The 14,918-nt window shown below is 45.6% G+C and overlaps 1 protein-coding gene across 19 annotated transcripts in view; it reads right to left on the bottom strand.

The window, feature by feature from the left end:
- The window catches only part of ERI3 (ERI1 exoribonuclease family member 3), a 135,902-nt gene that overhangs the window by 48,651 nt on the left and 72,333 nt on the right, over positions 1-14,918 (bottom strand). The window lies entirely within an intron of this gene.

Consider the following 14,918-nt stretch of genomic DNA (forward strand, 5'->3'; position numbering starts at 1 on the left):
GAGGAAACTGAGGACTCAGAAAGGGCAAGTAACCCAACACCAGAGCCCATGTCTTTCACTTCTAGAGTCAAGTTCAGTCCAGATCTCTCTGTGTTGCACCATATTGCCCTCCAAGGACAAGGGCCTCATCTGCCCACCTCCAGTACCTAGAGTCAGACCACAAATCCCATACCGACACATTCACCCACATTCCCATTTGTGGGCCCATGCACACATAAGAATATACACAGACACACTCAAGCCTGCACAGACCTCCCCAACTGGGTGAATGCACTTCTTTAAACACACACAGACACACATACACAAACGGATGCACCCTCTTACAGACACAGTGGTGTCACTCTCAAGAGACCTGGAGTACAAGGCCAATTCCTATCCTTGCCCATTCACTGACTGTCATTGACCACACAACTGATAATGGCGGCTGTGTGTTTGCCTGGGTTCAAACCAGGCCAGACTGCCTTCAGGTGGTATCTGCTATGGGCCAAGTGACAAGAGGGAAGCTATGGAAGAAGAGAAACTGAATTTGCATCCTCCTGGTCATGTGGCAGGCAGGCTTCTGAGTTTCTATTTCAGCACCCACAAAATAGAGACAATAGCTCTCGCAGCCCCTTAGCAGCTATGAGGATTAAATACAATAATGTGTGTAAAGTATCCAACACAGATGGCATCAACTGGGGCTCAATGCATTGGTACTCTATTATTACTGATACTGATAAACATGGTGAAACCTGCCTTTGTAGACTGACCTACAGGCAGTGTGGGAGATGGAAGGCAGGATTGTGCCTCCTGCCTTGAGGGAAGTTACCCTATCTTTCTTTTCCTCTTCTTTTCTGCAACTACGCCCAGTTTCAGGGTCTAGAATAGCAACAGCAAAATCAAAAGAAGGGGAAACACACACACACACACACACACACAAACCCTGGGGACAAGGCAGACTAACTTTAACCCTCTCAGACTCAATAGATACGTTCATCTTTCCCCTGCCACCACACCCCATCTTTCTCCCAAACTTTTCTATAGTATTTATGCCTCTTAGTTTGCTGAAGTCCCCTCTGCTTGCCTAGCTCTGTGGACTAAGAGAAGCAGTATATCTAGTCCCTTTCCTCAAGTAGCTTGCGGTTCCTCACCCAGACAGACCAGCCCATACACAATAACAAAGAGGCATGGGCTCGGAGCTGCACTGGGCCCTAGTAACTGGCCCAAATGGTTGGAGTACACACTCAACAGAATACCTAGGTGTAAATCCAGGTCCCAAACACACCCAACAGAGCTCCCAACTTTCCCGTGCTCCAGAGTGAGCCCAGAATTCACTTCCTCAAGGATGCAAGAGAAAGGCAGGTGGGGCTCATTATGGGACTAGGACTAAGAGGCTGCCTCATTTGACAGAATACAGAGCAGCAGCCAGCAAGAGAAGGCAGGCCCTAGGGTGGGCCTGCCATAGAGGGCACTATAAGAACTCCAGTGGGGAGGCTGCTTTGCAGCAGCTGCAGGGAACCTCAAGAGAAAGAAAGAATCCCGGCCGGGCGCGGTGGCTCAAGCCTGTAATCCTAGCACTTTGGGAGGCCGAGACGGGCGGATCACGAGGTCAGGAGATCGAGACCATCCTGGCTGACACGGTGAAACCCCGTCTCTACTAAAAAATACAAAAAATTAGCCGGGCGAGGTGGTGGGCGCCTGTAGTCCCAGCTACTCGGGAGGCTGAGGCAGGAGAATGGCGTAAACCCAGGAGGCGGAGCTTGCAGTGAGCGGAGACTCGCGCCACTGCACTCCAGCCTGGTCGGCACAGCCAGACTCCGTCTCAAAAAAAAAAAAAAAAAAAAAGAAAGAAAGAATCCCAGCTGCCTTGAGCTGATTCCCTCACCTGCTTCTTTCCTGCTCCCCCTCCCTCCCGCCGTACCCCGTGTGGCCACACCCACCAGAGATGCAGAGCAAGGCAGGCTAGCTCTCCAGCTGAGGGTGTGCCAAGCTGCTCACCTAACACTGAGTGCCAGCATTCCTCTAAGAGCTTTACAAGCATGATCTAATTGATTCCTCACACTGTGATTTCCCACATTTACCATAATGATATAGAGGTCTTCTGCCTACGGTCTCAGACTGTCCATAGCTAATATGCTAAAAGGTAGGGTGGCCGCTTCCCTCCCTGCTATCGCTGGCCCACGGGCTCTCTCTTCCCTTCATGCACGTAAACGTGGCAGTTTTCTGGAGCTACTATACCACTCTTAGAAGGCAGTTTAGGCTGGCAGCACTCTAGACATCGGCCAATGATTCCTTACGGTACACTCTCACTCCTCTTTTCCTCCAGTAAAAGCATACACATGGCTGGTCCACACAAGTAGCTTAAAACACCTGAACACTGCTGTGTGTAGTTCCCCAATCCTGCAAAGTGCTTCACCACTTCAGGCCTTTCTTCACACGCTTCCCTTTGCCTGGATGCACTTGCACCGTCACCTGAGAACGTACTCATCTTCAAGACTCAAGTATCTCCACCAAAACCTTTCTTGATTTTCTCTCACACACCCCAAATAAAAATGACTCCTCCCTCTTTTGCACTGGCAGCAACAAAGTAAAGCAGTTAAGAGCATGGACTCTGGAGTCTACTGCCTAGATTCAAATACTTACTCTATCACTCACCAGCTGATGAACCCCTCTGCCCTTCAGTTTCCTCAGCTGTACAATGGCTAATAATGGAACTTCTCCCTTAGAATTGTTTGAGGATTAAGCGAGTTAATTTGTAAAAAGCATTTAGAACAGCACCTGGTTTTATTATTAATTATTTCTACCTTACAAATGAAAAAACCAAGGTTCAGGGAAGGTAAGTAACTTGTCCAAGATCGTAACACAGGTAGATGATAAGGCCAGGAATTGACCTAAGGTGAAAGTGCCTCTGTACTCCACTGGACAGCCAAGCATGCTGATGGCAGCCAGAATCAAGGGCGTGAGATGATCGACTCTGTTCCTCAGTGTGAGTTGAGAGTAAGCTGGTCCAATGACAGCATTAAGCTCATCCTTGCCAATGCTCACATGAACTCTGCTGTGAGAGTCTCTTTTTCCTAGCTCCTGCCCACAATGTCCTGTATGTCTACCTTGATCTCCTGTCCCCCCGACTCCTCTTCTCCCTGTAGCCTAGTCGTCTCATCTCCAGTGGCCAGTACCAGGGCAAGGGAAGGGCAGGGGCACAGGGCTATCATTTCATCCTCAGGTCAATTCTAGAAAGTAGATATGATTTTTCTTGTTTTATAGAGGGAGCTACCAAGGCTCAAAGAAGTTAAGTGACTTTTCTAAAACCCCACAGTTAGTAAATGTAGAGCCAAGATTCCATATCAGGTCTACTTGACTAAAGAGCCTAAATTCTGTGTGACAGACATTAGTCATCATTTACAGGTTGAGAAAGGGACTTGCTCCAGATCACTCAGCTAGTGAGTAGCAATATTAGAAATCCAAGCCAGACTCCTCTGGCTCCAAAGCTCTTCCTTTGCACAGCGGTTTCCAGCTGTGAGCCACATCCCACCTCCCCAGGGCTCAGTATCACCTGAAGACTAAATGAGGGGTAAATCTCACATACAGCCGTACTATTTTTCCAGGTTTCTGCAGATAATATTGTAATTAATAAAACACAGGGCAAGCACAGTGGCTCATGCCTGTAATCCCAACACTTTGGGAGGTTGAAGTGGGTGGATCATTCAAGGCCAGGAGCTCGAGACCAGCCTGGCCAACATGACGAGACCCCATCTCTACCAAAAATACAAAAATTAGCTGGGCATAGTGGCACACCCCTATAATCCCAGCTACTCTGGCAGCTGAGGCATGAGAATCGCTTGAACCTGGGAGGCGGAGATCGCAGTAAGCTGAGATCATGCCACTGCATTCTAGCCTGGGTGACAGAGCAAGAGACTGTCTCAAAAAATAAAATACAAATCCACATTAAAAAAAAAAAAACGAATTTACTACAGTTTTTTTCCCCATTATGTACTTTATCACTATATACCCAAAATACAAGTTCCACAAGTCCTGAAGGAGGAAAGGAATGTCTGTGGCATTTTCCGACATTGCTAAGAGCTCCTTGTACTCTGCCTGCTTACTTCTCTAAGAGCTCTCCAAAACCACACTTAAGTACCTTTCCGAAGGTACTGTCCTGATTCTCGGTTACAAACTCACAATCAAGAAACGTCTTCTGTATGGAATAACTGTCCAAAGGTCAACAGCAGCAACAGGAGGCACAATCCCTTCTGGGACCTGAGTCCCATAAATGCTAAGAACTAATGCAGTTTCCAGCAAAGTGGACCCAAGTCCTGGGCTATGGAAGGAAGGAGTCAGGGCAATGAATTTCTGTCTTTCGTCCCTTAACCTCTAATTCCTTCCCTGCCCACTTCCCTAAGATACCTGGTCTGGAGAAAAGAGCACACTGACCTGGGTTCAAATCCTAGCTTCACCTCTTCCTGGCTATGTGCCTTTAGGCAAGTTTCTTAATTTCTCTAAGTTTATTTGTCTGGGAATTCCAGCAGAGGAATAGGCATCTGGAAGCTGGAGCTCTTTAGTCTAGCCCAAGATTCAGTGTGGATTCAATTAATGCTTGTTGATGCCTACTGTGTGCCAGGTCCAGTGCCATGCACTGGAAATTCAGAGATGGGTGGTATATAGACTTCAGTGAGCTCACAGTATAGTGGGAAACAAAAACATGTAAGCAGATAATTACAAAAGCATGTAATACACTCAATACAAAGTTCTGAAGCCATACAAAGGAGGAAGTGACTTACTATTTCTACCAGAGGTGGGGGAACATCAGAGAAAGCATCACCCACAAGGGTTTTGAAGGATGAACAGGAGTTTCCCAACACACTAAAAGGGGAAGGCAACGTAAGAAAAGGGAACAGTATATGTAAGGGGAGGTGAAACAGTCATGTATATTTGAAAAACAGTAAGAAGTTTGATATGGCTGGAATGTTATGGAGAGACAGGAGTTGTAGAGCTAGAAATGGTGCAATCAACTAGATCATCCAGGGCCTTGGTATCTTGCTCAAGAGAAAAGATGGGGCAGAGCCTTTAATACCTACCCTTGGCTCTGGTGCTCTTCCTGTCAAAACAAGCACCCTGCAATCACACCCTTTCCTGTGCCTTTGATTTAAGAGTTCCCCTCCTGGCCCTGACAGTAAGGCATTTCTGTCCCACAGATTATAACTCACTCTGGGCTATTATTCAGCTCCCCAGCCCTGGCCCTGCTGCAGTTAGTCCAAACATAATATCCTTCATGCATATATTATCTGTCTCCCTATTATCTGGAATCATTTCGGAATTAAATTTCAGTCCTGCAATATTGGCTTCAGGAGCGGCGCGCTTTATGGGCTAGTCAAAGGTTAGAATACCAATCAAAATAACAGTGCCGATGCAGCGAGACATTTTAATATTCCAAAACCCGGTAATTGTAAAAGGACATAATATTTTTTCCCTGATTACCCCAAAGGCAACACATGTTAACAAGGCGAGGGAAGGAGTGAAAGAAATTTCAGAGTTCAGACAGCTGTAAGACATATTTAAAGGAAAAGCCCAGGCTGGGTACTACACCATGGGGGCAGGGAGATGGGAAGAAAGGAGACATTCCCTCCAGCTCTGGCAGCCCCTGACTCCAAAGACAGCACTTTCCCTCCTCTATCTCTGGACTACACTCCAAGAGCTTATTCCCAACAGCAGATGTTGCAGACAGTGGGATGAAAGGGGAAAGAGCTCAGGATCTGGAGTCTCAAGGCTCAGGTTCTTGTTTCAGCTTACAATTCAGTAGACTCCAGCCTCCAAGACTCATCCCTCCCAGGGTTCCGGCATCAAACCCAGCAGCAAGCACTCTGGGCTGCTCTCCCACTCACTCTCTTCTTATCTTATGCCTGTGCTCACAACTCCGCCTCATCTATACCTAGTGCTCTGTGCACGTGTTTTTTCCCAAAGAGAGATGAAGGCCCTGATCTACTTGGCCTGCAGAGCAGATTCCCATCAGGACACTAGCCCACAACTGCCCACTGCCCCACAGACAATGCTCTGCACTTTGGATGATGCCCAAGACCGAGACCACAGCCCCAGTCTGGTTCTGACCTCAGAGTGACCCAGAAGTAACTGCCTTCAGCGCAAACTCTCCCCCTCTCCAAAATAAAACCAAACACCTTGCGGAGCCCCCTAGCTATTCACACCTCTCTTGGTTTTCATTTTTGTTTGTTCTTTTTTCCAAGTTAGCTTCTGAAAAGCCCCAGCAGAGGAGCTCTGTGGCCAGCACCTTGCAGCCACCCTTCTACAGCATCCTAGCTTCTGTAGCAGCTTAATCCTCACAGCTCCCCAAAAGTGAACTGACTAGCAGGGTTTTCGATGCCCTCACTCCTGATGACTTCCCAGCCAGCTCAGCCCACTTGCTGAAGCCTCCAATCTGCATCATCCCGACCTGCTGACCTGCCTATGGCCCCCAGCAAAGAACTTCATTAAGGCCGAGAATTTATTCCTCCATAAGCCCTTAATTTATTACTGCACTGATTGGGACTCTGAATGCTCCAAGGTCAGGAAAAGTCGCTCTCAATCGTAGACACCAACCCTCCCTTCGGCAGTTTCTCCCGCTGCACCCTCCCAGGGGAGGGGGAGAGACAGAATGCTTCTTGGAGGGACCCAAGATTTTCTTTTAAGAGCTGGTCCCAATCCTATCCTCTTTAGAGCACCCAGAAATTGCAGCAAGGCATAGTGTACAGATGGCAGAGGAAAAGTGGAGCAGCAATCTTCATACCCTGATATATCAGGGTCTGTTAAATTCTGGGTGGCCCTTGTCCCTACAGCTGCTGGATTTGACTGGCTGAGCCCTGCCTGCCAGGACTGACTCAGAATCCTCCTAAGGCTGCCTGCCTGCTTCTCCAGAAGCCCACCTCCCTCAGTCCATTTTGTGTTGCTATAAAGGAATACCTGAGGCTGGGTAATTTATTTTTAAAAAATGGTTTATTTGGCTCATGATTCTGATGCCCGGAAAAGTTAAAGATTGGGCATCGGGTGAGGGCCTCAGACTGCTTCCACTCAAGGCAGAAAGTAAAGGGAAGCCAGCTTGTTCAGAGATCACATGGCAAAAGGAAGCAAGTTGAGACAGGGGGAAGTGCCAGGCTGTTAACAACCAGCTCTCTTGGGAGTGAATACGGTGAGAACTCACTGACATCCACCACTCCTGCCCCAGGGAGGACATTAATACATTCATTCACAATGCAGACACCTCCCATTTGGTCCCATCTCTAACATTAGGGATCAAATTTCAACATGAGATCTGGAGAGGACAAACATCCAAACCATAGCACCACCCTATCAGGCCCAGGCGTCAGAGGGAATTCCACACAATTTGCAAATATGTGTGATGTGCATATGCTTGTGTGGCTATGTGTGTAGGTATGCATTTGTATTACATTTATACATATGTGTCCATGCACATGCAAGAGGGAAACATTTTATGCGTGCATGCATACATACACATACTCACATCCTTATGGAGGTCTCATCCATTCTTTCTGTTTCTTGATTCCTTATTCATAATAACATTCTTTTCCATTCGACATCAGCTACCTATTTCCATGGCCATACCTTGAGACTCAGAACCTGCCAACACCTAGAACTGCCCCATCTCTGAAATCACTAATTCAGACACCTATTCTCTAACCATAATCTCTAATCCTTCCATCTGGCATGTTAAACTATACCCAGCATACCAGTTCCTCATTTTATTGGTACCTATTTACTTTTTCCACATCCATCAGACTCCCTGCTATCTTCTTTTCCTCCAACATCCAGCTTAGATCCCATAATCCATCTTGTCAACTGCTGTCTTACCAATATTTTCAATTCCCTATCCCTTTCATCAAACCTCCTTGAGGAAAATCTCCACCCTGGATGAATCTAAATGTCTACTTTCTCCATGCCCACAACCAGGCAGCTGAGGTTCAATAAAGAAAAGTCATACAACTGAACAGAGTGGTTCCACAATGAATTAATACAATCAACCTCAACTGGATCCTCAACACTGCCTAGAAATCCTACTATACTTCTCAAGTCAGTTCATACATCTATTCTTTACTAGAACTACAGCAATCCTGTAAACCCTCCCAGCCCTTCCCTATTAGTGATCAGCAAATGACTCATCTTGTTTCACACAGAAAAATAAAAGCCATCAGATGGTAACTACCTCAACTTGCTGCCACCAAATCTATAAGCCCACCTACCTCCATTTGTGCGCATCTTCCTCTCCTTCCCTCTTGTCCCAGTAGAAGCAGGGACCTTCCTCCTAAAGAGAGCCCATTTCAAGAGTCTAGGTTCTCCAATCCTTCTCCTCTCACCTCCTCAGATGCCTCCCTTACTGGCTGCTTCTCCCTCCTGCACCTTCAACAGGATTTCCTTTTCTAATAGATCCTACAGAAAAATGCATCTTCTACCTTAAAAACAAAACCCGCTTTAACCCCCACTTGCCCCGCCACAGCTCTTGTCCTTTCTCTCTCTTCAAAGCAACGTTTCTGAAAAGGCTGAAATTTTTCTATCTCCTCATTTCTCATTTACTCTTTAGTTCACTCCAATCTGGCTCCTGTCCCTATCATGCCACTCAGGACCAAGATCACTGAGGCCCCTGTTATTAAGTTCAGGGCTCATATTTTAGTCTTCCCCTTGTGCAGCCCTCTCTGAACTGACCACTCTTCTTCTGAAACACTTTTTCTTGGTTTCTGCAGTACCACACTCTTATGACCTTTCTTCCTCTATCACTTTTTTACTCTCTCTGTCTCTTCAGCATTTAGCAAAATTAAATTTAAGTTCAAGCTCTGCCACGTACTAATATGAAACCATTCAGCAAGTTTCATTATTGCTCCACACCCTGGTTTTCTCAACCTTAAAATGTGAAAAATAATAGCAACCACTGAACTGGGTCCTGTGAGGACTAGACAATGTAGGTACATAACCATAGTGTCTAGCACAGCACTGTCCAATAGAAATATAATGTGAGCCACATATGAAACTCAGAATTTTCTAGTAGCCACACTAAAAAGTAAAATGAAACAGATAAAATTATTTTAATAATTTATTTTATTTTAGTATAGCCAAATATTATTTCACATGTAATCAATACAAAAAATTATGAGACATTTTTCATTTTTTTAAACCAAGTCTTCGAAATCTGATGTATAACTTACACTTACTGTACATCTCAATTGGGATGCTAAAACTTCACCAGAAATACTTAATCTTCCAAGCGCAGTGGCTCATGCCTGTAATCCCAGCCCTTTGGGAGACCAAGGCAGGTTGATTGCTAAGGCAAGGAGTTGGACACCAGCCTGGCCAACATGGCAAAACTCTGTTTCTACTAAAAATACAAAAATTAGCTTGGCATGGTAGCACACACCTGTAGTCCCAGCTACTTGGTAGGCTGAGGCACAAGAATTACTTAAACCCAGGAGGCAGAGGCTGCAGTGAGCCAAGATCATGCCACTGCACTTTTGCCTGGGCAACAGAGCAAGACTCTGTCTCAGGAAAAAAAAAAAAAAAAAGGAAATACTTAATCTGTATTTAGATTTTATACAATTAACAGTTTAAAATGTAGATTCACCAACTCATGTTGTACTAAACATAAAATTTTTCAAGAAAGTTTTTAATTAATTAATTTTTTTGAGATGGAGTCTCACTCTGTTGCCCAGCCTGGAGTGCTGTGGCACGATCTTGGCTCACTGCAACCTACACTGCCTCCTGGGTTCAAATGATTCTCATGCTTCAGCTTCCCGAGTAGCTGGGATTACAGGTGCCTGCCACCACATCCGGCTAATTTTTTTGTATTTTTTTTAATAGAGAGGAAGTTTTGCCATGTTGGCCAGGCTGGTCTCAAACTCCTGACCTCAGATGATCTGCCCACCTCAGCCTCCCAAAGTGCTGAGATTACAGGCATAAGCCACTGCACCTGGCCAAGAAAGTTTTTCATTTAAATTGATTAAAATTAAATAAAATTTAAAATGTGTTCTTCAGTCATACTAGCTATGTTTCAAGTGATATACTGCCACATGTGGCTAGTGGAAACTATGTTGGAAAACACAGGTCTAGCACACAAAATGCAATCTGTAATTCAGGACTATTTATTATATTTTCTTTCTATTTCTGACTATTCCTTCTCTATCTCGCAAATGTTGATATTTCTCAGTCCTAGGCTTTCTTCTCACCCTATACCCTCTTCTTTGGCAATCTCATCCACTTTCATGCTTTAATTATCAATCACAGACCAATAACACTGCCAATTTTTTTTATTTCTTTGAGACAAGGTCTTGCACTCCAGGCTAGAGTACAGTGGCACAATCATAGCTCACTGCAGCCTCAACCTCCTGGGCTCGAGGGATCCTTCTGCCTCAGCCTCCCAAGTAGCTAGGACTGCGAGCACGCATCACCAAGTCTGGCTAATTTTTAAATTTTTTTGTTGAGATGAGGTCTCACTATGTTGCTCAGGCTGGTCTTGAGCTCCTGGCCTCAAGTTATCCTCCCACCTCAGCCTCCCCAAGCACTGGGATTATATGTATAAGCCACCATGCCTGGTCTTCAAATCTGCATCTCTTATCTAGGCTTCACCCCTGAGCCCCAGACCTATGTACTTAACTGCCTCCTCAATGTCTCAAAATCATCTTAACTCATATGCCCCACATTGACTTCACCTTCTTTTCCAATCCTGAAACTTCTCCTTCTCCCATTATCTCAGTCAACTCATTCCAGTTCAGTTGCTCAAATCATAAATCCCGGGGTCATCATGGTCTCCTCCTTCATCCTCAACCCTCACAACCAATCACCATTTCCTGTTTATTATACAATCAGTGCTACTATAATACTCGTTGAAAGAGCAAAGTTGTCCAATGCAACTGATGTATTGGGAACAATTTATAGTAACACAAATTTTACATTTGCTTATGTGCAATTTTGTTCACAAGAAACACTAGATAAACACAGGAAACTATACCTCACTGAACAGGGCTGGGTAGGAATATATAAAACACATACATGCACACGTCTTAAACATCTACCAGTCACCTAGATCACTGCATGTTATGGACCACATTCATCTGGTTACAATTTTCCATCTGATTTCAGATGATCTTCTTCCACTACTTCACAATAACTCACAAGCTGCAACCCTTCTCATGCCCATTTCTATAAGCAAACTTTGGGGTTTTACAGAGTAAAGTACCGTATTTATTGTGGTATTTATGTATTTCTTAAGCATTAATGTATAAAACTATGCTACCATTTTTATTAGATTCCTATCTTTTCTTTTATGTGTCACTAACTGAATTTTTATTGCATGACTTTCTCTAGCACAGTGATTTTCAGAAATCTATATATGTTGCATTATAGCAGAACCGACTATACCATTTAATACTCAGGAATTGGCCCATTTCTCTACATTTCCACTGCTATCAGTTCAATCCAAGTAATTACCATCTTTCACCTGGACCACAGAAACAGCCTAATTCTGTGGTTCTCAACCAAGGACAGTATTCCTCCACTCCCACCCTGGCCAGGCCACTAGAAATGTATACGGGGTGATATTTTTTATTATCACAATGACTCAGAGAGGGGCACTATTGGTATTCAATCAACAGGGGCTGGGGATGCTACAAGTTCAGCAATGTCACCCACACAATGATTTGTCCCACCTAAAAATGCCATAGCCCTATAAAGAAAAACCAGCAACTGGTCTCCTGTATCTGCTCTTAACTCCTTCTACACTACGGCCAGAGAGAACTTTCTTAGAATGCAAATCAGATGATACCCCTCTTATATTTAATACCCTTTAATAGCTTCCTCTTACCCTAAACATCAAGGTCAAAATCAAAGTGTGGTCTATAGGCTCCTGACTTCCTTCTAGCCTCATCTCATGCCACTCTCCTTTTGCCACCTTCACTACGTTTTAGGCATTCATTCACTCAACAAATAAGGATTAAACATCTGTGTGCCAGGAACTATTCAGAGTGATGGCGGTAGAGCAGTGAACAAGAGACACAAATTCTTTCTCCTCCTAGAACTTACATTCTAGTTTCATAAAGTTGCCAGGCTTCTCCTCACCTCAGTCTCTCGTCACACGCTACTTTGTGCTTAGTCAATTCCAACTCACTCTTCAGGTCTCAGCTTAGACATCCTTCCTCAGGGAACAATTCTCTGACCCCACCCTACTAAGTTAGCTCCTTCTTATATGATCCATGACTCTGAACTGTTTAGTGTTACTCAATGCAACTAAAATTATTTATTCAGCATCTACCTTCTTATATCCCCAGGCCCTCACACAGTACCTGGCACACAGAAGGCATTCAAAATATTTATTGGCCAGGCACAGTGACTAATGCCTGCAATCCTAACACTTGGGGAGGCTGAAGAGGGCGGACTGCTTGAGCCCAGGAGTTTGAGACCAGCCTGGGCAACATGGCAAAACCCCATGTCTACAAAAAATACAAAAACTAGCCAGGCATAGTGATGGGCACCTGTAGTCCCAGTTACTTGGGAGGCTGAAGTGACAGGATCATCTGAGCCCGGGAGGTCAAGGCTGCAGTGACAGGATCATCTGAGCCCGGGAGGTCAAGGCTGCAGTGAGCCGTGTTTGTACTACTGCACTCTAGCCTGCATGACAGAGTGAGACCCATCCCCCGTCTCACAAAAAAAATAAAAGAATATTCATTTACTGATGAAGATATATATATTTTATACATATGTCTGTTTACTTGTGTGCACATATCTTTATACCTTATGAATACATATGTATAAACACCTTCATGTCTGGGTATGTCTCCAAATACTTCTGCAGGTCACTGCTTGTATGAATATGTGCATATACATGAACGCATGTATGGATACAGACATGCAATCTGGAGTATACTCACTTGGGGTGTATGTATTCACATGCATATACATGTGTATATTTATGCATGTGCGTGTGTGTGTGTGTGTGTGTGTGTTTATTCTTGTGGCCCCTCAGTGACAGCTCTGATCTCCTGGAGGGAGCTGGGAGCAGGGCCCCAAGTCCTCTCTATGCTGACAGCTCAATAAGAATATAAGATCATTCAATGACGTTCCAAATGTCAGCAAACACAGGCCTGCTCCACTCTGCTACAGGGGAAGTAGGTGGCAGCAGGAGATGGGGAAACTTGGCCATTGAAAAGTGCCTATTTCCTGATGCAACCCACACCATTTCTGGAGAAGTAAGGGCAGCTGAAAGACATTTTGCCTCTTCTCAGATTAGAGGTCTTAGGAAATAGGCATGGTGAATTCATCCCCAGTTGCTCACTCACTAGGCAAGTCTCAGGTGACCAAGCAGACCAGGACCTTCCCCACCTTTCTCAAGGAGTAATGCTCTGCTAGGGGAGTGGAGGACGAGGAGAGAAGAAAGGGAAGGGAGAAACACAAAGTAAGATCAAGGACAGGAGAGGACCCTGTAGAGAACCAGAGCCTGGGTCACACAGGGGACACAAGGCATGGAGTAAGGCTTTTACATAATATTCATACAACCTTGACAATGACCTCTCTGGCTTTGCTTTTATCATTACTCTTTTTAAGCAGGAATCTTAGTGCAGCCTGCACCAAGTCACACAGCATAAAGGTCAGAAAGAGTACCATGCCCCTGGGGGGCCTCCAGGACTCAGCAGCCTCTATGTCCTGAATGGCTGTTGGTAAGGACTGAGCTAAAGTCCAGAGTTAAGCCATCTCTCCTGTCAGGCCTTTAAGCACCCTTGCAATACAAAGTGGCTAGAGTACAGAGAGGAAGGGGTTAGACCCCTTGTTCTCCCAGACTTGCTCAGCTTACCTCACACAAGGAAATCACGAGGCCAACTAGGAACAGAGTCCTCAGTTTCCCCTTGTATCTATTCCCTTCCTCTTCAGGTCAGCACAGTCTGCAGGGAAACCAAGCTGAACAGACTCTGGGCAGCCTGCCTCTACCCCCACCCTTTGGGCCAGCAGCACCAAGGTGACCCTGCGTGGCAATGTTACAACATGGGTTGGCTGCTTTCCTGCCTTTCTGCCAAGGAACCTGGAGGCAGGGAGCTATCCATACACCAAAAAGTCTAGTGAACTTCACAGGGTAATTGTTCATGGTCAGCGCCTGCCTCGCCTGGCCGGGCCTTCACATTGCATTTGCTGAGGCCAGCAAGCAGCTCAGATGTGCTCTGACAGCCGGTATGCTATATTCCGGGGTCCATGCCTCGCCACACCCACACGCCTAGCCCCACCCACATGCCTAGCTCTGCCTTGGGGGACCTCTATGGAACTAGTCCTCAAAGATGAATCCGTCAGCCAGCAATTACTCACTGAGCACATACTCTATACCCAGCCCTGGCCCAGTCACTGGAGACACAGAGAGGAACCAGACTTCATCTCTGTGATCCAGATGGCCATGTGTGGAAGGAAGTACACATGGATTCAATTTCAACTGAGATAAGTGATTTCCCAAGTGCCAAGGAACCTCAAGGCAAGAGACTGACTGCTGGGCTTCTCAGAAGTGATAACTGAGTTGAATCTTCCAGGGCAGGGAATATGTCGATGAAGATGACTGAGGGACATTTCAGACAGAAGGCAGGCCATAGGGCAAGGCCCAAAGCTAGGGCAGTGCCTAGCTTCTTCAGCATAAGAGGAGTAGTAAGCAGCAGTTGCCCAGTTTCGTGGGAGATCACCAGGAAAGGGGGGTAGGAGTCAAACTGCAAACAAGCCAAGTGCAAAGCACCTGTCCACCAGTGGAAAGCAAAGGACTTCACAAATGATGCCACAAAGTATGGAACTAAGTCCAAGGTCATTGTCAGTGTGGGACAAATACTTATAAAGCTTTCTCTTCCACTGCTACTCCACATGTTTGCTTAGCTCCAGCCCCCACACACACCAAAAGCATGCTGCCCTCCCTGCCGAGAAAGCATTCTCTT

This window comes from Papio anubis, chromosome 1, assembly GCF_008728515.1.
Source record: "Papio anubis isolate 15944 chromosome 1, Panubis1.0, whole genome shotgun sequence".
Lineage (NCBI taxonomy): Eukaryota > Metazoa > Chordata > Mammalia > Primates > Cercopithecidae > Papio > Papio anubis.